Source organism: Lissotriton helveticus, chromosome 7 (assembly GCF_964261635.1).
Source record: "Lissotriton helveticus chromosome 7, aLisHel1.1, whole genome shotgun sequence".
In the NCBI taxonomy this organism is placed as follows: domain Eukaryota; kingdom Metazoa; phylum Chordata; class Amphibia; order Caudata; family Salamandridae; genus Lissotriton; species Lissotriton helveticus.
The window spans coordinates 1,767,482,738-1,767,506,127 of NC_136068.1; the positions used below are offsets into that span (position 1 = coordinate 1,767,482,738).

General features: G+C 45.6%; 1 long non-coding RNA gene across 1 annotated transcript in view; it reads left to right on the forward strand.

Annotated features, from left to right (window-relative positions):
• The window catches only part of LOC144770747 (uncharacterized), a 502,054-nt gene that overhangs the window by 153,863 nt on the left and 324,801 nt on the right, over positions 1–23,390 (forward strand). Inside the window, exon 3 of the long non-coding RNA XR_013599001.1 lies at positions 3,076–3,133. This is a non-coding gene — a long non-coding RNA (uncharacterized LOC144770747). The remainder of the gene's footprint in view (positions 1–3,075; positions 3,134–23,390) is intronic.

Genomic DNA, 23,390 nt, shown 5'->3' on the forward strand with positions numbered 1-23,390 from the left:
AGCCTTTCTTCTGCACATTGGAGTTGTCGTTCAGAGGTTTGTTGGTACACCATAGTTTTCCTACTGATGTTCCACTTAACGGAGATACCCAACAAAGGTTTGAGGTCAAAATATTGCATAAGAATGTGCTACTCTGTAGAGGTGACCTGCATTGTTTTTATACAGCATCACTGACTTCCTGCTTAAATATTGCTCACTCCGTGGACAGTATATTTAAACCCTGAGTGTCCCCGTTGCTCTGTAATGTTCCTATGCATTTGGAGCATCCCGTTGGGATACGGCATGAGCATTCTGCCTTTGATTCATTTTTAAAAACACATGAGAGTGCTTTGGATTATATAAATGTATATAATCCAAAGCACTCTCATGTGTTGTTGAAACTGTGGAGAAGTGTGGCTCAATGGTTAGAGCGGCAGACCCTGATGCAGAGGTCTAGCCCGGGACCAGGGACCAGGGTTCAATTCCTGCTTCGGCGAGTCCCGGGCTCAATTTCCTTGGACCTGATAATTCTCGCCTCGGTGCCTATTCTAATCATGGGTCCCACTCTGCAACTCTGGGCAATAGCTTGCTTAATCTCCACAATGGCCCCAACAGCGCTGGGATGCCTGGCTTCACCTTGGGGGTGCCCAGGAGTGGACATTTCACAGGGAAAAGCCAGGAAGTGTTCCACAGCGGTATGAGTACAGCGCCAGGACACCCATGGGTATTAGTGCGCTTTACAAGTACAAATTACATTTACAATGCTCCAATGATGTCATAGATTTAAAACATGTTGATAATCATGCATTATTGATATAGATTTGTTACATGTTGATTATCCTATTGTAATTATATGGATTTGGGTCATGCTGATAATCTTGTAGCAAAGTATGTTTAGTTTGGTGCACATTTCAATGTGTTTGACTCTGGGTTTGGCACAATGTGAAATTAAATCGATGGATCATTTGAATTTGACAATCCTGTACTAAAGCTCTGCATATGGTACATATTAAAACTCCTTGGATTATGTACTGGAATTGGCACACATCGAAAATTCAGTTGTTCAGATTTGATATAATATGATTATTTAGTAGCTCCACAATGTAAATCATATTGCAAATGCTTTTCATCTGTTATATGTTAAAAATCCTATAGTAATATTGTAGATGTGCTACAAGATGTATTCCTTAAGCAATTAGTTGGATCTGTTACATATTGAAAATCTGATACTTATCCTCTGGATTTGATGAACATTAGTCATGCTTCAGAAATGCTCTGGGTTTGTAACATATGAAAGACTCTGTTAACAATGCTCAAGATTTACAGCTAATTTTAAAACCAAGTTGTAATGTTCTGGATTTGATATGCTGTGATAATTGCATTTCAGTGATTTGGATTTAGTGTTCAGATTAATATCCTTGTAGTGACCTTTGATTTGACACATGTAGATATTCCGATGCTTATGATCACAATTTGGTAAATTTTGACAATCCTGTTAGAAAACCTTTGTATTAGACACCCATTGATAATGCCACAGGGAATGCTTTGAATTTGGCACATGTTGATAGACCGATATTAATACACTGTCAGGCACATGCATCAAAGGAAAAAACGGTCTCAAACGGGCAGATTCTCAGAATCTGCCCCTTTGGGACTTGTATTTTTGCATTTGGGATGCATCATCCCAAATGCAAAAATCGCAATTTAATGAATCTCTAAATTGCGATTCTTAAAATTGCGATTGCATTTGAGGAATCCCAAATTGAGATTCCTTAAATGCAATGCATTAAAGTAAAAAATTAGCGATTTTGCTAATAGGAGTAGCAAATTACCAAGAAGTTGAACTTCATGGTAATTTTCAAAAACTTTGAAAAATGCACTTTTGTGCATTTTTCAAAGTTTCATGTTGCGCATGTGTGTGTGCAACATATGGGCACAAATCAATTTCAGGGGTGCAACACGGTGTCATTTTGACACCCTTGCACCCTTGAAATTGCATGAGCAATTTGCGAGTACCTACTGGCACTCGCAAATTGCTCATGCAATCTCCAATTCATTCCTATGGGCCTGGAGGCCCACAGGAATGAATGGGACAGCATCCCTTAATTGCGACTAGAATTTTGCGAGTCGCAATTAAGGAATGTGTAGGAATCGCTATTTTTATAGCGATTCCTACATGCATAGGCTTTTGCGATTCCTTAATTGTGATTCCTTAATTATCGCAATTAAGGAATCGCAAAAGCCTACACTGATGCATGTGCCAGTGTATTTGGTATACAGCAAACATTCTATAGTAATGCTCTAGATCTGATACACATTGATAAACCTTGGCCATGTTTTGTATTTATTATCTGATGATATTGTTGGGTTAATTCCCCCTAAAATACATAATTCATGAATAATGACCTGAATATGTTACATATTGATCATCCTGGAGTAATTATGTGGATTCGTTGCTTGTTAGTGATCTAATTTTCTTGCCCAGGGATCTCATTTTAATAAACTTAGGGCACCATAATAATTCTCCAGAACTGTCCATATTGACATTTCTGAGGTAATATCCATAATTTGGAGCACATCGGCTTTCCTGTGTGAATGTCATAGGTTTGATACACGTGACAATCCTTTCGGAAGTTTCTGCATTTAGTCCACTTTCATAATACTGTGCTAATAACCTTGTTTTTTTGTGTATTGATACTCTTATAACAGTGCTCTAGATTGTATACATGCCCAAAGTTGTATAATACAATGTGTAATGTAGTACACACTGTTAATATTATACATAGCTGACTATTTATTGCTCTAGATTGGGAACTTGATGTTAACTCTACAGCAATTGGTTGGAATTAGGACAGACTGATTATCTCATAGTAATTCTCTCTACTTGACATACTTTGATAATCCTATAGTACTGCTTTAGTGCTCATTAATAATATTTTAGTATGCAGCTGATTTGGTACACTGCTCTATGTCCATATCACTACATATGATTTGATACATGGAAATAAACTAATATTTAGAGTCTGTGTCTTCTACATTTTGAAACAAAGGATTGAAACTCTTTAACTGAATCTATTATTTTTTCTGTTTTTACAGGACCAGTAACAAGGTCTTGAAAGCCCAATAAGCGGTGGTCACCACGGGAGCAACTCAGGTAATGGCACTTACAAAGCCAAAAGGCTTGCATGTGTGATTAATTAAAAAAGCCCTATGTGTGTTTTAAGTTTAGGTTTTGTAAGGTTTAGTAGGGAGAGGTGTAGTGTACTTTCTGAGCGGGGTACCCAGTGGCGGTCGGCACAGATCAGGGGTAGCGTTTTGAAGTCTGGAGTCTGGGGGTGGGCAATGGAAGCTGGTATAAAAAAAAAGACGAAAATCACTTACCTTCTCTCCGTTTTCTTGCCGCATCTCTCCTCCGTAGTTCCTTGCTATGGCCAGAACAAGCAGCACACCCAGGCTTCCCTGACCAATCACAACACTGCAATATAGCATTGTGACTGGTCTGAGCACCGCGGTTCGGTTCAGTGTATAATGCAGCCTGCGTGGAGAACACGCGAAGCGAGCATGAATGTTTAGCCGGACCGAGAGGGCCAGCCAAACATTCATGCGCACTTACAAAGTGTGCTCACCTCTCCCCCTGCTCCTGTCGTGATAGCAGCCCTGCCCTGCAAAGCTGCCGGACAACCGGACAAATTAAAATGATAATAACGCAAGTTATTATTTTATTTTTCCTTAACTTCACTGCTAAAAAGCAGTGGGGCGATGCTCCTCAGCCTTAGCGGAAGGAGCCGCCACTGCTGGGATTGTATTATCCCGTTTCTGTTTATTAGCTTATTCTACTGAAGAGCTGAAGGTTTTGCTGAAAACTTTCCTAAACCTGCACTGTGACAAAGCATAACACAAGAGTGTGCGTAGATTTAGGGATGCACAGTAGGCATGTGATCTGTTTTGTAGAAAGATACCTTACTATAATGGACAACATCTATCTCTATGTGAGTGTGAAGACATCCTCATAGTAAAACTATTATTGTAAAATAAGTTTTAAATAACAATACCAGGGAGGCGAGGCCGGGTTGATGACAGCGCTAGATGAACAGGCTTCTTTTTATCATAGCCGCATGTCATCCCATGGCCAGATTCAAGGTATTTTTAAATTGTTAGGAGTGTGTATTGAAATCAATCCATCATAGATGGGGCCAGATGTTGTCGCTGTTGTGTCTTCCCTTTACGGCGAAACGCTTGTTTTATACTTTGAATTTGGTGCTTTTGGCTCCTGGCAAAAACAGAAGAAATGTATAGTGTGCCACATATGAAGTTGTTGACCAAAGCCCCTAGAACTACTCACAGGCCTGCAGGAGTCAGCAAAAACTCTCCAGAGGTTGGTTACCCGACAGCAACAGCTGGTGTGCGAAGTGAAAATACTAGTACAACAGGGGTGCATTTGTGGTAAAGGGTGGTTGCATGAAAGGCATAACAAAAGTATCAACATAGCAGAAACCTTTGGCTAAGAATGGGTGTTTCCAATCCAGCAGAATATTGTTGTTATCACATACAGTTGCCTGCTCTTAAGTTGGCTTGCTGTCTGTGTCTCGAAGGGTGTGTTGGAGTGGAAAGGGCTTGACTGTGAATGTCATCGTTGTAAATAGAGTGGAGGCTATACATGATGTTAAAGTAGCTTTGAGGGGGGTTTGTTTGTACATGGAGATGAAGAGACCCAGTTGGGGTGTTTAAATAGTTATGCAAAAGTGTAGGTTAATGGTGTAACTAAGGATCTGTTAGCCAGTTCTGATTCGAGAATCACTACGTCATCTGAAGGGACATATATAAATTGGTGGAGTGATCAAGTGCTAAATCATTGGTAATGTTCTCCTTTTGCTTAAGAAGTTTCAAGAATGTAGTACCTTTGGATAACCGTGGCACAGCACGAACAAAGATGTCCTCCTACATGCTTGCATGGTCCAGTAATGTGTTAGCTGCTCTGTTTTAGTGCAGAGTTGAGTTTGAGGGACCGCTGTAGAAGACAGATCATGGAACTGAGAGATGTGACCCTATTAGACTGAAGCTATGTCAAAAGTGTCACACGGTGCTCTTACTAGGGGGTCGATAAGCAATAGAGTAGAAAAGGTATAAGATAAAACCAGAAAATCACGGTGGAGTAGAAGCAAATAGAGTTGAACACTGAATGATGTTTGGCTCTGGGTTTGTGCAAAATAAAAGGTTTCCAGTATGTGTCGGGATGAAAGAGTCTCTGTGGCAGTGATGCATCATTACATAGTGCTTTGTTTTGTATGTATGAGGCTTTGTCCTCCATGTTGAAAATTGTGCAAAGATGGAACCATTGAGAGTTTTCTCTGGCATTCGCTTATTTTTATTGCATGAAAGAAAAAAGGTGATTTCTGGCTAAGTATTGATTTCTGCAGTTTGAATGATTCTATTTCTGTTGTTTGTCAAACTTTTTTGTGTACTGATGAATTGATTGCGACATTCAGTGGTTCACAGTCCTTCTCTAAGTTCAATCAATCAAGTCACTTGTAAAGCGCACAACTTACCCGTGAGGGTCTCTAGGCGCTGGGGAGGGAGGGGTGCTGCTACTGCTCGAAGAGCCAGGTCTTGAAGAGCCTTCTGAAGGCCAGCAGTTCTTGGGTCTGCCGTAGGTGGGTGGGGAGGGTGTTCCAGGTCTTGGTGGCGAGGTGGGAGAAAGATCTGCCACGGGCAGTCGTTCTTTGGATGCGGGGGACTGTAGTGCGGGCGAGGCCGGCAGAGCAGAGTTGGCGGGTGGGGGTGTAGAAGCTGAGTCTTCTGTTGAGGTATGCTGGTCCGGTGTTGTGGAGTGCTTTGTGTGCGTGGATGAGGAGCTTGAAGGTTATCCTCTTATTGGCAGGGAGCCAGTGCAGGTCTCTCAGGTGGGGTGTGATGTGGCTGCGGCGGGGGATGTCGAGGATCAGGCGTGCAGAGGCTTTCTGGATTCGTTGCAGCTGTCTCAGGAGTTTGGCCGAAATTCCTGCGTAGAGGGCGTTTCCGTAGTCCAACCTGCTAGTGACGAGGGCCTAGCAGTTTTATCTGCTTGCCAATTGCTGCTAGGTGGGACTTGAGCAGGGGTTATTTCACCATCTTTGTCAAACTGTTGGACGCATTCCACTTTTACAGAAAACTATTTGATCTAGAGTCAATATTAGGCTGCTCAGGTTCCATGCATTGAAGAGAATGGATGGAGTGTTGGTATTCTAGGTCAACACCCTGGTGTGTGTTTGCCTGTTCTGTGAGCATGATGAGGTTTTGTGCACAATTTTAGAGGTTGTAGAAGAGTGAGGCATCAGATCTTCGAGGACAAGTGCATATTTCATTAGAAAAAGTTAAAATGTTAGGATAGAGAGTCAAGAGAAGGGGTATACCTCGGCCAGGTTTGGTCGATGTAATGAAATTGCCAAGAGGATGTGGCGTAACGGCCAGAGCTGTCTGTGATTCTGGGCAAATCACTTAATCTCCCCATGCCTAAAAATCCAAAATAAATGTATCCTTGTGTAATATAACAGGGGCTAATGTAAAGTGCTCTAAAACCTTCGGTCCGAGTTCCCTCTATACAAATACCCCCAAAAAAGTCCATATTACACAAATTATGGAGCAGTTGTCCCCATTTCTCGGCAGGTACAGCGCCATCAATCACCACAGCAACAATGTTTCTATTCATATAAACCTTGATATTACAATGTTACCACTACTCAGAGCTGTAAAAAAGTGTGTTGCCGTTAATAATTTATTCATACTGAAGTTGCAGACCTCAGGAAAATGGGAGGCTCAGTTGGACAGGTTAGATTCGACCTTGTGACACGCAGATACCAGCAATGAGCTTTTAACTCACTGCGCCATCTTATGCGACTTGTAAGCTACATCTGAGGAATTTCTCAAACATCACAACCATTCAAAGAATTCATGAAAAAATCAGGTGACAAATATTGGGATGGCTGAAAGACACAATGGGTTTCAAAGTACAAAGGGGCACATAGCGGGCGCTTCAGTATTGCATTCAAACACCTCTGTTCATCAATCAATCAATCAGGGGTTTATAAAGCGCAGCTACTCACCCGCGAGGGTCTCAAGGCGCTACGGCTCGCAAGGCTGGTTATGAATGCTGCGCCACCGTGAATGGCAGCACATGTTGTCCTAGGTCTGTCCTGGTGCAGATTGAGGGCATGCCCCGGCGTGTGGCTCCGGTATGCCAACAGCAGTAATCTTTGCCTGGCATGGCCCGAGTGGGGTAAAGGGGTGGGACTCATCAGTGGCGAAAGCAGCTTTGTCTACACACTAAACATAAGCCACATGCACACCGTAAATACAAGACAGTAACACAGGCTGACCTATACAGCAAGTGTCTGTACTTTCATTTAGTTACAGGGTGGAGCATACCCTTACACCATTACAGGGTGGGGCATACCTTTATACCTTTACAGGGTGGAGCATACCCTTACACCATTACAGGGTGGGGCATACCTTTATACCTTTACAGGGTGGAGCATACCCTTACACCATTACAGGGTGGGGCATACCCTTACACCATCACAGGGTGGGGAATACCCTTACACCTTTACAGGGTGGAGCATACCCTTACACCATTACAGGGTGGGGCGTACCTTTATACCTTTACAGGGTGGAGCATACCCTTACACCATTACAGGGTGGGGCAAACCAATGGTGGAGCATACCCTTACACCATTACAGGGTGGAGCATACCTTTACACCTTTACAGGGTGGAGCATACTTTTACACCTTTACAGGGTGGAGCATACCCGTAGACCATTACAGGGTGGAGCATACCCGTACACCATTACAGGGTGGAGCATACCCGTACACCATTACAGGGTGGAGCATACCCTTACACCATTACAGGGTGGAGCATACCCTTACACCATTACAGGGTAGGGCATACCCGTACACCATTACAGGGTGGAGCATACCCTTACACAATTACAGGGTGGAGCATACCCTTACACAATTACAGGGTGGAGCATACCCGTACACCATTACAGGGTGGAGCATACCTTTATACCTTTACAGGGTGGAGCATACTTTTACACCTTTACAGGGTGGAGCATACACGTAGACCATTACAGGGTGGAGCATACCCGTACACCATTACAGGGTGGAGCATACCCATACACCATTACAGGGTGGAGCATACCCGTACACCATTACAGGGTGGAGCATACCCTTACACCATTACAGGGTAGGGCATACCCGTACACCATTACAGGGTGGAGCATACCCTTACACAATTACAGGGTGGAGCATACCCTTACACCATTACAGGGTGGGGCATACCCGTACACCATTACAGGGTGGAGCATACCCGTACACCATTACAGGGTGGAGCATACCCTTACACCATTACAGGGTGGAGCAAGTGCACTAGGGCGGGTGAGTTATCCCAGTTGCCCATAAAAAGTGAGCGGGCTTAGCCGTAGTGTTTTCTTTGTGCGTGCAGGATGTAAAAGAATATTGCCTGATGAGATGATTGGACCAAATATGAAAATGTGGTGAATTAAAAAACTGGACCTTTTATGTAACTGCCATTCTTAAAGCAAAAAGGGAGGAAGGGGGAATAAATGGACAATGTGCCCCCCCCCCCGCGGTGTGTGTGCTTGGAGAACACAAAGCATGTTCAAGTTGGGGGAGTTCCTATCTCCATCTCGACCAGTGCTGTGTGGGGTCCCTCAAGGGTCGGCGCTTAGTCCGACCCTTTTCAACATCTATGTGACCCCACTAGCCAGATTAATAAGATCTTTCGGGATGGAGGTAGTCTCTTATGCAGATGACACCCAAATACTCGTCCCTCTCCCCCATTCTGATGTGCTTACCGCCTCCAAGTTTAGATCTTGTATGGAGGCGGTTGGTCACTGGATGATTCAGAACTCTCTTAAACTGAATGGGGAGAAGACTGAGGTATTGGTGTTTGGGGGAAAAGAAAACATCTGGTCAGCCCTTTGGTGGCCTGACTCACTAGGAACATGTCCCTCCCCCACAACGTCTGCTAAGAACCTTGGGGTGATGTTAGATCCAGCCCTTGACATGGGCGCTCAGGTGAGCAGAACTGTCTCTACCTGCTGGGGCCTGATCCACACCCTGCGAAGGATCAGGAAATATCTTTCCCTGCAGGCAAGAAAGCAAATTGCTGTTGCATTGATTGGCTCTCGTTTGGATTACTGCAATGCGCTGTATGCTGGGCTAAACCGGAGCCACTTACAGCGCTTGCAGATGGTCCAAAACGCTATAGCCAGATTTGTTCTGGACATTCCCAGGCGCTCCTCAGCTACTGCGGCCAGGAAATCGCTGCATTGGTTACCGGTGGAATTTCGAATCCGGTTCAAAGTGCTATGTATGACCTACAGAGCCATCGCTAAAAATAGCGACACAGGTATCGGGTCTATCATTTCCCACTATACCCCTGGTAGGAGCCTGCGTTCCTCCGGGAAATTGCTCCTTAAAGCCCCGCGTGTACGAAGAGCCAAATGGGGTGGCAGGGCTTTTTCGACGCTAGCCCCCAAATGGTGGAATGACCTTCCGCTTGATTTGAGATCTCTTCCATCTCTACAGAATTTCCGCAATGTTTTAAAAACTCACTTCTTTCGAGAAGCCTATGTGTAAGGACATCTGTTTTAATTTGATTGTATTGTTAGGCGCCTTGATACCTGCGGGTTATTGTTTATGCGCATTATACATTTTTATCATATCATATCAAGTTGTACAATGTGTTGTTTATAATATGACCTACATAATTCTTTTAATTTGTGTTACTTTATTTTGTGCATTTACAAAAAACAACAATGCAGAGTGTAGTCAGATGTACAGACAGGTTTATCTAATTGATTATAAATTGAGCAAGGCAAGATTAAATTCATGATTCAGTGAAAATGTATTGTTTCATTGTTCATAAAATGTGTTCTACGTGAATTTGTCCCTATGGTATACCACATGTTCATGTTTGGATTCTGTTGCCCAGGTTCCGTGAGTTTAATGGGCAAACCCCCTTTGGTTTTTTAGGTCTCGGCCTGCGAAGGCTGCGCATGCGCAGTCTCGCAGACGAGATTTAATGACTCTGAATACGTTTCAGTAGCGAGGTTAAGCCCCGCCCCTCTTTTCCATTGGCTGGCGTCACTGTTCATGCTAAACGGTGGCCAGCCATTGGAAAAGAGCATCCTGTGACGTACTCTTTTCTCTTTTGAAGCCGTCCCACTTGGACTGGCTTCCTTGACTTACTGCTGTGGTAAAAGCTTTCTTATCTTCTTTATGGGGCCATATGTTTCGCCCCATAAAGAAGATAAGAAACCTTTTACGCCAGTAGGGCTGTCCGTCCAAGTGGGAGGGCTCCAAAAGAGAAAAGTCTCTCTCTCGCCTCCGCCGGATGGCTGCCACTAACTGCTTGCCCGCCTGCCTCCCTGCTCCCCCTCCCTTTCGACCATTCCTTCTCACCCTTTTCCCTTTCTGCCCCTTTCTCACTGTCATTTTTCTTTCACCTCCGTCCTCTCCTGAAGGCAAAGCGCAAGCCCTCCTCCCAGGCTGGCAGGCACCTGATGCGCAGCGCTGCCTATCCGCTCTCTGGAGGAAGGCAGTAGTGGCCGAGGCACAGAACGAAGTCTCATGGGAGGTCCGGCCGGTGGATATAGCCCGTAGTGTAGAGCAAGTCCGAGTTTAACTGTGAGACGGTCGAATTATCGAAAGTGTAAGGCTCGTGGTAGGGCGGCAGTCAAGCGCTGCAGGAAGCGCTAGACAAGCTCCCGCTCTGACACTGGAATACCCCCGCGACCCTCGCACTGACGCCATGGACATCACCATCAGACAACCCTGGATGAGGCGCCCCTGGTTCCAGGGCCCCCTCTTCCCCAGCCACCCTTTTCGACCAGCGCTTTGGCGAGGGGCACCTTGACACCGACCTTCTCCCCGGCTTTTTGGGCAGCGTCTTCCCCTATGCCCAGACCCCCAGCATGCACTTCCCACTGGAGACGGGCCTCTCCGAGGTAAGTCACTTGTGGGGTATGAGAGCGCAACCTACCGTAAAAACCTGTCGCTGCGTAGAGGCGGGCAGCCGTGGCAGGGGCAAAACCCACAGAGATAGCTGATGAATTTATACCCCGCATAGCTCTGCATCGAAGTATTAATTGTCTGGCTTGTTACTCACAGTAACCTGGGGCTGAATTGATTTACCTGTTTGGGGTTTATTCCTGGTTCAGTGCAACAGGTTGAGAGCTCTTCAGCAACTCACAGGTGTGTGTAGAATGCTGTGCTATCTGTGTGTATAGGATGCCATATGGTGAAACACGTAAAATAACATGTTTCTAAGCTCTTTGAAGCTGCCGTCATTCAGCGATGCTTTCTTTAGATGTTGGTAGGATAGGTTTGCTGCAACATTTGTCTAATGCGGGTGGCTAAGTATACTCCACCGTGTACTGCAGTGGGAAGAGCAATCAACAGCAGGGTGTGAACATGCGCTCTGTACCTTGTGCAGTTACGAGAAGGAGCTGCATTAACTCGCTGAGCTACCTCACTAACATTGGAAGCTGGGACCTGCGCATTACACAGACTTTGCCCCAGCCCTGTGATGTTTTCAGCGGTTCTTGCGTGTTGTACTATATAGGTGTTCACAGACATTTTAGGGGCTTAGTTAAAGAATGGCTGCCTTCCTTCTTCTAATAAATATATGTATTTTAAGAAGGGTCTGAGTGTCTGTGTCTCCTCACGATGCTTGTGCTCACGTCGGCCTGGTGTCACATTGTAGTAGGGTGGCCACTAGTCGAGCTTGTGCTCAGTGCAGCCTTTCATCCTTTCGAGGCGGATAAAAGTTTGGCATTGGGGGAAGGGGCACCAGCACAATCTGCCCAGAGGGGTCGACGCTCGTGCAGTGGCTCCCTGCTGTGGCCTGTTGATGCACAAATCTAGATTTAAAGGCATCCAGTGGCGAAGTGTTGGTCGGGCTGGCAGCCCAGGGCCGCGTGTTTATTGCTGACATGCAGCCGCTCAAGCTTTCTGGAAGGGGCGGAGGCCCGAGAAAGCACAGCGACAGAGGGGCGGGAAGTAAAAGACTTGGGAGAACCTTCTCGAAGTGGCTGGGTTTGTGAGACAGAACGAGGGTGGCGGGAGCAGGCGGAAAGAGGTAGAGAAGCAAAAAGGGAAACGCAGGGGGTTTCCAAAGAGGGGACGGACACAAAAAAACAATAATACCGTTAGATCTGAGTCTGTACGGAGGGTCAGCTTCGACAACGCCGGGGATCCCCGGGAGATCTCTGCGGTGGACCCTGGGGTGCGAGGGCGCCCCGTTATCCTACGGGCAGTTTGAAACCTGTACAACCGGGGGTCGCTTGAACGCTCCGCCCCTCGTGGGGGGGGGGCGTGAGCAAGAGGGTGGACCAATGGTTCACCGGATATGGGAGGGACTATCCTCTCACCACAACCGCTAAGCACCGGCTAGACAATGCCGCGATGCTAATTGGCCCATCAGGTGGTAAGCTACGAGGGGCGGCTTGCCTTTGGATCATCTGTAAGATAACCCACCATGTTGGCATCTGTTTATGCTAATAAACCTGCAACTACGTTTTCCCAACAACAATTTGTCTGGTCTGATTATTTTGGTAAATGTTGCTGGGAGGCTGGTTGCGGGCCGATGTGGGCTCTATGCACATCGGCATCGGTTGCCTGCTCCCTGAGAGCTGTGTCTGGGAGTGGATTGGCAGGCGCTGTGGGGCACGTGTTCATCAAACAGTGGAGGGTGGGGATGGAGTATCGTGTTGGATGGAAAAGAGGGACTTGGTTGGTGGGCGTGGAATGCCAGTCACTATGGGGAATAGTAGCGCTGCCGAGGAAGCAGGTGGGAGTGGTGGGCGCTGTAAAAGTGTTGACCACTCTGTGAAACATCAGGGGCGTGGAGGCGGAAGTGTGCGGGTGGCAGTGAAGTGGCCAGCACAGTCCCGCCTCTAAGTAGAGCTAACTCAGTCCAACGGTGGTGTGGGTGGGACAAAAAACATCTGTGCTGTCCATGAGCCCAGGGCCGACCTCTGAGCTCCACCTCACTGCAGCTCCTTCCCCTGGTGCTTTACGTAAAGCGCTATTTGCTAAACACTGGCAGCTCAAGATGCTTCTAGTCACTACAAACTGGATGCTGTGTTCTGTTTTAATTGCGTAATTTGAATCAATGCACGGATGGGATGCTTTGGGTGTGCAGCAGCATCCTGAACACCCACTGACAAAGCCAATAGGGCAGGCTGACTACAGTGAAAAGCTGCAGTGAGGTGTAAGTGAAGATTCTGGGTGTCGGGTTGTATCAAGTTTAGTATCTGGCGACGGGACGTGTTGGTCATCTCAGCTGCGAGGGCAGGAGATGGCGGAAACACGGGGCCTGGCTGTGTGCATCTGTTCCGGTGTGGGGCACACTGGGAGGAGGGGGCCTTCTCGGAAGGGCTTGTGTACTCTGAACGAGAGACCCGTGATTTCACAGCAGTGTTGCCCGTGTACATGGGTGTGATTGAATCTGTGTGCTCGCGTGCTCGCGTGCTTGTGTGTGGGTGTGTGCGTGCGTGTGTGCAAGAGAGACAGAATATTTGTTTGTGTACGTGCATGTATATCTGTGTGTGTGTGTAAGGTCTTCCTGTGTGTGTGGTTGTGTCGATTGTATTCTACGACACGCTTGCTTGAACACCAGCCAAATGCAAGTTCATTATTTACAACAGTTTCAGAACCTGGCTGTATGCAAATTAGTCTGTTCCTGTCCCAGTGCATGATGGGAACAGGGCAAACCAAACTACAAAAGCCAATTCTTACACTGGGAAGAAAACAAGCTTCCGGGGACCGGTTTCTGGCATTACAGCCGTCTTCGGCCCGGCTTGCTTGAATCCTGATGGTGCAATGAGCAAGGGACTCATGTCTGAGTATACCCTTCCACGCTTACGGTGGACAAAATTATTTACAACAAGGGGTGGTGATGGACAGAGTCTCTGAATTAAGCAGAGTACTCTCACCCAGTCAAGAGATCAGGGCTAGATCCAAACCGTTTTTTAGCTCATTGCACCATCCCAGTTTCAGAACCTGGCTGTATGCAAATTAGTCTGTCCCTGGCCCAGTGCATCATGGGAACATGTAATGCCAGAAACCGGTCCCCGGAAGCTTGTTTTCTTCCCAGTGTAAGAATTGGCTTTTGTAGTTTGGTTTGCCCTGTTCCCATCATGCACTGGGACAGGAACAGACTAATTTGCATACAGCCAGGTTCTGAAACTGGGATGGTGCAATGAGCTAAAAAACGGTGTTGGATCTAGCCCTGGTCTCTTGACTGGGTGAGAGTATTCTGCTTAATTCAGAGACTCTGTCCCTCACCACCCCTTGTTGTAAATAATTTTGTCCACCCTAAGCGTGGAAGGGTATACTCAGACATGAGTCCCTTGCTCATTGCACCATCAGGATTCAAGCAAGCCGGGCCGAAGACGGCTGTAATGCCAGAAACCGGTCCCCGGAAGCTTGTTTTCTTCCCAGTGTAAGAATTGGCTTTTGTAGTTTGGTTTGCCCTGTTCCCATCATGCACTGGGACAGGAACAGACTAATTTGCATACAGCCAGGTTCTGAAACTGGGATGGTGCAATGAGCTAAAAAACGGTGTTGGATCTAGCCCTGATCTCTTGACTGGGTGAGAGTATTCTGCTTAATTCAGAGACTCTGTCCCTCACCACCCCTTGTTGTAAATAATTTTGTCCACCCTAAGCGTGGAAGGGTATACTCAGACATGAGTCCCTTGCTCATTGCACCATCAGGATTCAAGCAAGCCGGGCCGAAGACGGCTGTAATGCCAGAAACCGGTCCCCGGAAGCTTGTTTTCTTCCCAGTGTAAGAATTGGCTTTTGTAGTTTGGTTTGCCCTGTTCCCATCATGCACTGGGACAGGAACAGACTAATTTGCATACAGCCAGGTTCTGAAACTGGGATGGTGCAATGAGCTAAAAAACGGTGTTGGATCTAGCCCTGATCTCTTGACTGGGTGAGAGTATTCTGCTTAATTCAGAGACTCTGTCCCTCACCACCCCTTGTTGTAAATAATTTTGTCCACCCTAAGCGTGGAAGGGTATACTCAGACATGAGTCCTTTGCTCATTGCACCATCAGGATTCAAGCAAGCCGGGCCGAAGACGGCTGTAATGCCAGAAACCGGTCCCCGGAAGCTTGTTTTCTTCCCACTGTAAGAATTGGCTTTTGTAGTTTGGTTTGCCCTGTTCCCATCATGCACTGGGACAGGAACAGACTAATTTGCATACAGCCAGGTTCTGAAACTGGGATGGTGCAATGAGCTAAAAAACGGTGTTTGATCTAGCCCTGATCTCTTGACTGGGTGAGAGTATTCTGCTTAATTCAGAGACTCTGTCCCTCACCACCCCTTGTTGTAAATAATTTTGTCCACCCTAAGCGTGGAAGGGTATACTCAGACATGAGTCCCTTGCTCATTGCACCATCAGGATTCAAGCAAGCCGGGCCGAAGACGGCTGTAATGCCAGAAACCGGTCCCCGGAAGCTTGTTTTCTTCCCAGTGTAAGAATTGGCTTTTGTAGTTTGGTTTGCCCTGTTCCCATCATGCACTGGGACAGGAACAGACTAATTTGCATACAGCCAGGTTCTGAAACTGGGATGGTGCAATGAGCTTAAAAACTGTGTTGGATCTAGCCCTGATCTCTTGACTGGGTGAGAGTATTCTGATTAATTCAGAGACTCTGTCCCTCACCACCCCTTGTTGTAAATAATTTTGTCCACCCTAAGCGTGGAAGGGTATACTCAGACATGAGTCCCTTGCTCATTGCACCATCAGGATTCAAGCAAGCCGGGCCGAAGACGGCTGTAATGCCAGAAACCGGTCCCCGGAAGCTTGTTTTCTTCCCAGTGTAAGAATTGGCTTTTGTAGTTTGGTTTGCCCTGTTCCCATCATGCACTGGGACAGGAACAGACTAATTTGCATACAGCCAGGTTCTGAAACTGGGATGTGCAATGAGCTAAAAAACGGTGTTGGATCTAGCCCTGATCTCTTGACTGGGTGAGAGTATTCTGCTTAATTCAGAGACTCTGTCCCTCACCACCCCTTGTTGTAAATAATTTTGTCCACCCTAAGCGTGGAAGGGTATACTCAGACATGAGTCCCTTGCTCATTGCACCATCAGGATTCAAGCAAGCCGGGCCGAAGACGGCTGTAATGCCAGAAACCGGTCCCCGGAAGCTTGTTTTCTTCCCAGTGTAAGAATTGGCTTTTGTAGTTTGGTTTGCCCTGTTCCCATCATGCACTGGGACAGGAACAGACTAATTTGCATACAGCCAGGTTCTGAAACTGGGATGGTGCAATGAGCTAAAAACGGTGTTGGATCTAGCCCTGATCTCTTGACTGGGTGAGAGTATTCTGCTTAATTCAGAGACTCTGTCCCTCACCACCCCTTGTTGTAAATAATTTTGTCCACCCTAAGCGTGGAAGGGTATACTCAGACATGAGTCCCTTGCTCATTGCACCATCAGGATTCAAGCAAGCCGGGCCGAAGACGGCTGTAATGCCAGAAACCGGTCCCTGGAAGCTTGTTTTCTTCCCAGTGTAAGAATTGGCTTTTGTAGTTTGGTTTGCCCTGTTCCCATCATGCACTGGGACAGGAACAGACGAATTTGCATACAGCCAGGTTCTGAAACTGGGATGGTGCAATGAGCTAAAAAACGGTGTTGGATCTAGCCCTGATCTCTTGACTGGGTGAGAGTATTCTGCTTAATTCAGAGACTCTGTCCCTCACCACCCCTTGTTGTAAATAAATGCAAGTTCATTACCTGAGATTTTTGAAAGAATGACAAATAATAACTCGCAATAATAATAATAACTCGCCATCACGATCCTTCAGAGCTTGCAGAAAGTAATTCAGACTAGCAGTAATTAGCATTGTGATTGCTGTCAGTTTACGGTTTTATTACACTGGGATTTGCACCACCTGGGTGAGAGTGCTCAGCAAAGCGGTCCAAAAACATCAGTTCACGAATCAACTAGAATGCCCATTACAAAAGAACATAGGACACAAAATATATAAATTGCCACCAGCGGTCCGAGAATGTTTAAGAGAAACTTGGTTAAGGAGTTACTAAATTATTGGTTAAAAAAAAAAAAAAAAAATCATGCCCCTTAAACCACGGGATTACCCAAAAACGTCACCATACGTCATCATAGTTAATGCCATGCCCGTGCCATGGCCACCTGTTCATCCAGCTTTTGGCACCTACATCCATCCACCCACCCACCCATCATTCATCCACCCCCTCTATTCATCAGTCTTCTCACTCACTCACTCTCTACTATTCTCTAGTACTCTCTACTCACTCTCTATTACTCAATACTACTCACTCTCTAATCACTCTCTATTAATCACTCTCTACTACTCACACTGAAAAAAACAGCGTGACCTTACTCCAACCCTTTACTCTTTGCCTAAAGGCACTAGTGAAAAACCATTCAAAATGCAATAGGTCTCATCTTTATTACACCTAAAGCAATTCTGTTTGTAATCAGGTGGCTTTTTAGCTTTACTTTTATTAGTGTTTGTAAAACTTTCATGTACATAACATGCATATATATGAATATGTATGTGTATAAAAATATATATATACACATACATATGTAAACAGATATAAACATATATAAAAATCTGCATATCTATATAAATACCAATATTAATGCATGCATACATATACATACATATGCATGGTATGTACATAAACGTTAAAAAAACACTAATAAAAGCAGAGCTAAAAGCGACCTAATTACAAACAGAATTGCTTACGCTTAACTAAAGTCGAGATCGTTGCATTGCAAATGCTTGTTTTTTTGTGGCTGATAAGATTGTTGGAGTCGTCAGCAGGCACTGAAGAAGTAGAGAGCAAATAGAATGCTTTAGCGTGGACACAAGGTTGGCCGCTTTAAGGGTTTTTGGATCAGTCATTGGATTAATATTCTAAGGTGACAGATGAACTGTTGGTGGAGAGCGATACTTTGCTGAAGGAGGGAAGGTTGGTGATTCTGGCCCGCAAGTGGCATCTTGGGGTGACACTGATAAAGCAGCATTTTTAACTGATGACTGGTGGAGGACAACGTAGTGGATGCAAATGTCAAGAACTACATTGAGTGCAACAGGTGCAATAATCATTTTCATGTGGAATGTAGTCACATGAAGTTGGTGTTGGTGCCATAAAAATGCTGAAAAGGGCAGCTCAGGCTTGTCCAGTGGTGGTGCCTTAGGCATGTAGAAAAGGCGTGTCTAAGCATTGAGTGATTATGAAAGCAGATGATTGGAGGTTAAATGTCTGATGATTCTCAATACACACAGATACTTTGGATTTTACACAGATGTTTTTCAAGGATTTTTTTTAAAGAATGATCTTGTGATGGAGTACAATAGATCTCAAGAATATGATGTATTACTTGGTATATGTGATGTATTACTGGGTATAATATGGTTTTTTAAGCCACGGTGTGGTTATGTATCAGCCGCAAGCCAACTACATGGCGGAAAGTATGAACAGAATGCTGGTGGAATGTTTGCAGGGGCATGTTGCATCTAGATCTCATTTGAGATGTCATCAGTTATGTCAACAGGGATGTCATTTAGCATGTCAGGAGTGAAGTAAAATATGAAGTAGTAAGCAGTGCACGGTGAGGTGCAACTTATAGTTAGCTCACTAAACAATAACTGTTACATTTCAGTGTTTTTTCAGTTTTTAGCTTATTTAAAAACCTAACTGTAATTGCATTTTGGACTTTGCTTTATCAGTTAATTTATGTTTTCTTTAACATAAGGTAAGATTGTATTTAGGCCTGGGTGGAATTCATGGAGTTTTACTCCGTGAAACACCACAAAGTGCTGAAAAAATTCTGCTGCACTCCGTGGAGTTCCGCCAGCGTCAGACTCTGTTAAGTCATGCTGCTCGCACTGATTTTTAGCATTAGAAGTCTGTTCCGCGCTGTAAAATCATTGCAAATGACACTATGTGTCACGCTAGAGGGTGCTGCTGCTTTCTGCCATTCGAGTAGACATTCTCCTGGAGTGGCAACTTCCTCATTACGAATGGCAGATTTCTCAACTTAAGCGGTTGTCACCTGCCGCGACTGCCAGCATTGAGAGATCTCGCCCGGAGGAGGTCTACCATGCAATTATTTTCTCATTAGCGATCGCCAACTTACCGTTAGTGAGCCGCTTGAGAAAAAATGTTCAACTCTGCGTCACTTCACTGAGTTTTTCAGAAATTTGTGTGGAGCATGGAGTGGGCAAAACTCCACAAACTTCACTGGCAGAGAGGAAATCTTCAATGCCCCCTAATTTTATTACTATACCTAACTATAATGCCACTTAAACCTTTTGTTTTTCCAGTGAATATCTGTTTTTTTTAATCATACATCCATTCTCTAAATTAACCTGTGGTAAGGCCAGAATTACATGGGTGGTGTCTGTCCATCCCAGTCAACTGCTCACCTTGTTAGGGGCACTATGAAGATGTGTTTTCAAAGTACTCAGTACCTTTAATGTGCATATATCTAAACCACCACAGTATTTCCATAGAATGGGAAAAATAAGAAGCAGACTGTGAGACCTTTTCTTTAGTTCCCGGGGGTCACATACAGTGACTTGACTGTATCCTTGGATGATGCCATTGCTTACTACTGGAGGTTGAAGTCTTGAGACAATTTGATTTCCATGTTGTAATCTTGTCTTTTCAAAGTTGGCATTAGTGAGCAGTCAAGGCTTTCTACAAGAGGTGGGAAAGGGGTTGAAACTCAAATACAGTGTACCACAACAATCGGACTCTGTAAGTGCAATTCCTGGCAGCCATATTTGATTTGGAAGAGTGCGTTTCGGAATTGAACCGCTAAAATACATTCATGAATCATAATTCTCCCATTCCCTAACAAATGTCTTCGGAACATCTAAGTACACAAATGAACTCTGCATATATGCAAAGTGTGTAGAAACACTTAAAGTGGTCTACAAACCCGAGCCTCAGGTAGGGGTGGTCGGGTAGGATACATTTTTAGGGACTCGATCTCCTTGTCCGAACTGGTGGTAAAAAAGGTAGTAGGGTTTGAGCTTATGGGCTTCTCCATCGTGGCCCAAGGAGGTACTTTGGTAACAGGCCTTCTATGCTATAGACCACCTTCTCTATCCACAACGGCCCTTCAAGCTCTGGTCAATTTGATCTATGACCTTTCCAACTCTCATACTAATTTTCTAGTATTGGGTGATTTTAACCTGTGGCCTTCTGGTCCTCACAACTTGGCTTTTCGAGAACTCTGCCAAGCTTGTAGCAACATTCAACTTGCTCAATTGGTTTTGGGACCCACCCATGTCAAGGGGCATATACTGGATCTGGTATTTGCTGAAGGGAATTTAGTTGTGGTGGAAAAGGTCGTAGATCAGGGTTGGACTGATCATTCTCTGATTGTCATGTCCTTTATCTTGCCTGTCCCGCTGATACCTAACAGGCCGGGTGGCATGAAGCTGAATCGGCAATGGAATCGTCTCCTCAGGGAGCCGAGACGACCCGCCCTGCTACCGGTAACTTTCTCAGTGGAGGAGAATGTGGACAAGAGCTATGCATCTCTCTGCCGGCATATTACATCATCCCTCGATGAACTGGCTCCTTTACGTAAGGTGAGAGACAGGCCTCGAGGCTTAAATGCCTGGTTTAGTGAAGATCTAGGGCAGTATAAACTTCGCTGCAAACAGGCGGAGCGTACATGGAGGAGAGGGTACAGGGAACAGGATAAGGCGGCATATAAAGTGGCCCTGCATGAATACAAGGCCCAGTTAAGAAGTGCAAAAGCCAAGTTCCTAGAAGATACTCTGGCGAAGGCCTCTAACAAATCACAGACCCTGTTCAGGCTTGTTAAGAATCTGTCTGACCCGCCTTGCACAGCGTCAACAATCCTGGCCTCGCAGGAACTGTGCGACTCGCTGGCCCTTGCATTTGAGGAGAAAATCAGGACTATCTTGACTGGACTTACAAGATCTGAACAGTCTGTGTCGCCCATATTCTCTGTTCCGGAGTTTCCTGATAACTCGGGATCTGAGGGGGCTAATAGCGAGGATGATCTGCCTCAGCTGTCCTGCTTCCCGGTTCCTTCGCTGGAGGAATTTGGTATGCTGGCCAATAGCGTATCCTCAGGGTCACCGCTTGATCCAATGCCTCATAAAATCTGGAAGGATTTTCAAGATGAGTTATTCCCTCCATTGCATTCCATCTGCTGCCAATCATTGACTACAGCGACAGTCCCAGACAGCTGGAAGATGGCAATTGTAACACCTTTGCTGAAAAAGGCCTCTCTGGACCCTCTCTGCTCGGCCAATTATAGGCCGATTTCGCTATTACCATTTGCGATAAAAATCCTTGAGAGATGGGTGACAAGGGCTTTATCCAACTTCCTAGAAACAAATCTCTGTCTGGATGCTGCTCAATTTGGCTTTAGACCAGCTCACGGCACCGAGACGGCCTTGGTCACCGTGTTGGATGAGCTACGAACGCGGGTCGACAGAGGCAAGTCTGCATTTTTAGTGCTACTTGACATGTCGGCCGCGTTCGACACGGTGGACCATAAAGTATTACTTGGCCGTCTTCGGAGTGCGGGAGTGAGTGGTCTGGCTCTTGACTGGCTCACTTCTTATCTGGACAACAGACAACAAGCCGTGGCATTACCACCATTTCGATCAGCCACCCGGCAGGTGAATCAAGGAGTCCCCCAAGGGTCGGCGATCAGCCCAATCTTATTTAATATATATCTCCGTCCCTTGGTAGCACTGATAAAGTCATTCGGCATATCAGTCATCAATTATGCCGATGACACTCAGTTGCTTTTCTCATTTGAGGGATCGGAGATAATTTCAAGGGACTCCTTTCACCGTTGCATGTTGGCAACAGCAGCATGGTTGCGAGCCAACTCATTGCAGTTCAATGGGTCGAAAACGGAGGTACTTTACTGCTCCTCGGATCGAATCTCTCGTACACTACCGGTTGATTTTTGGCCAACTTATATCCCGGGTTCGGTGGAGGCTGCAGAATCAGCTCGCAATTTGGGAGTCTTGTTTGAACCCAATCTGCAGCTGGACGCTTCCGTAAATAGGACGGCAGCGACATGCATGGGCCTGCTTTGTGCACTTCGGAAAATCTTGCCATTTCTTCCCCGGGGATCCAGAGCAGAAGTAGTGCGTAGTTCTATTCTCAGTAGGCTAGACTACTGTAACGCACTACTTCTGGGAGCCCCGAAGACTCTGGTCCTTAAACTCCAAAGGATTCAGAATATGGCTGCTAAATTGGCCTTGTCTCGTCCGCGTTCTACCTCTTCATTGGCAGCCCTGGCCGACCTTCATTGGCTTCCAGTCCAGCAGAGAATTGCATTCAAGGCTCTGTGCCTTGTCCTTAGGGCCCTGCATGGACTGGGACCAATACCCCTTCAGAGTCTCTTCTCCTGGTATCAGGCCACCAGACCTTTGAGATCCTCCTCGGCGTTCCTGGTAAGGGTCCCTAGGATAAACAGTGAGGATGGGCGGACGTGCCTTTAGCTTTACGGCCGCTAAGCTGTGGAATACTCTTCCTTTGGCATTGAGGAGTAGCCACGATCTGCTCACTTTTAAAAGGGACTTAAAGACCCATCTGTTTCCAAGAGTAATGTAGCTTATTTAACAGATGGTTTAGGATCGGTCTCAGCGCCAGGATGCCCTTTGGGTGACAGCAGCGCTCAACAAGCAATAAATACATACAAAGTGGTAACGGAAAGTTGACCACCATAAGCAAGGTGTGTCTGCATTTTGTGCTTGCACTCAGATATTCAGTGTAGGATCACAAGGTCAGCGAGTCCACAGTAAGGGGCAGGTAGGATCTCATATGGACTCCCTTGTATTTGCCCCTTCTGTGGCTCTCCCTCCAGTTTTCTGTTTGTGAGGCTCACAAAGTAGCAAAAGTATGGGACACCATGTCATCCATAGAACAAGAGTAATAAAAGTATGAATGAATATGTGTTCTACAAGGAAAACATTTTTTATAAAAGTGTTTTGACAACAGTAATTTAAGTAATAGGTTTTTTAAAAGACTTTTAGCACGGTTAAAGAAACACGTACAACCAAGGATGCAGATGTTTCAGTTTTGTAAATTGAAGTGTTAATTTCAAGAGACTGATCATCTTGCTGTATACATACAACAGGGGCTCCAAGTGACGGCGCAGTGGGAAGTGAAAATCAGTGAACCTTAAGAAATAATAGAAAATAGTACACGGATAGATAAGCATTTACAATATGTACAACGAGCCAGTACCCATGGAGTTTAAGATTGAAACAAATACAAACACAATGATATGGGCATTTGGGTATCCAACAATTGAAGATATGGATATGCATGC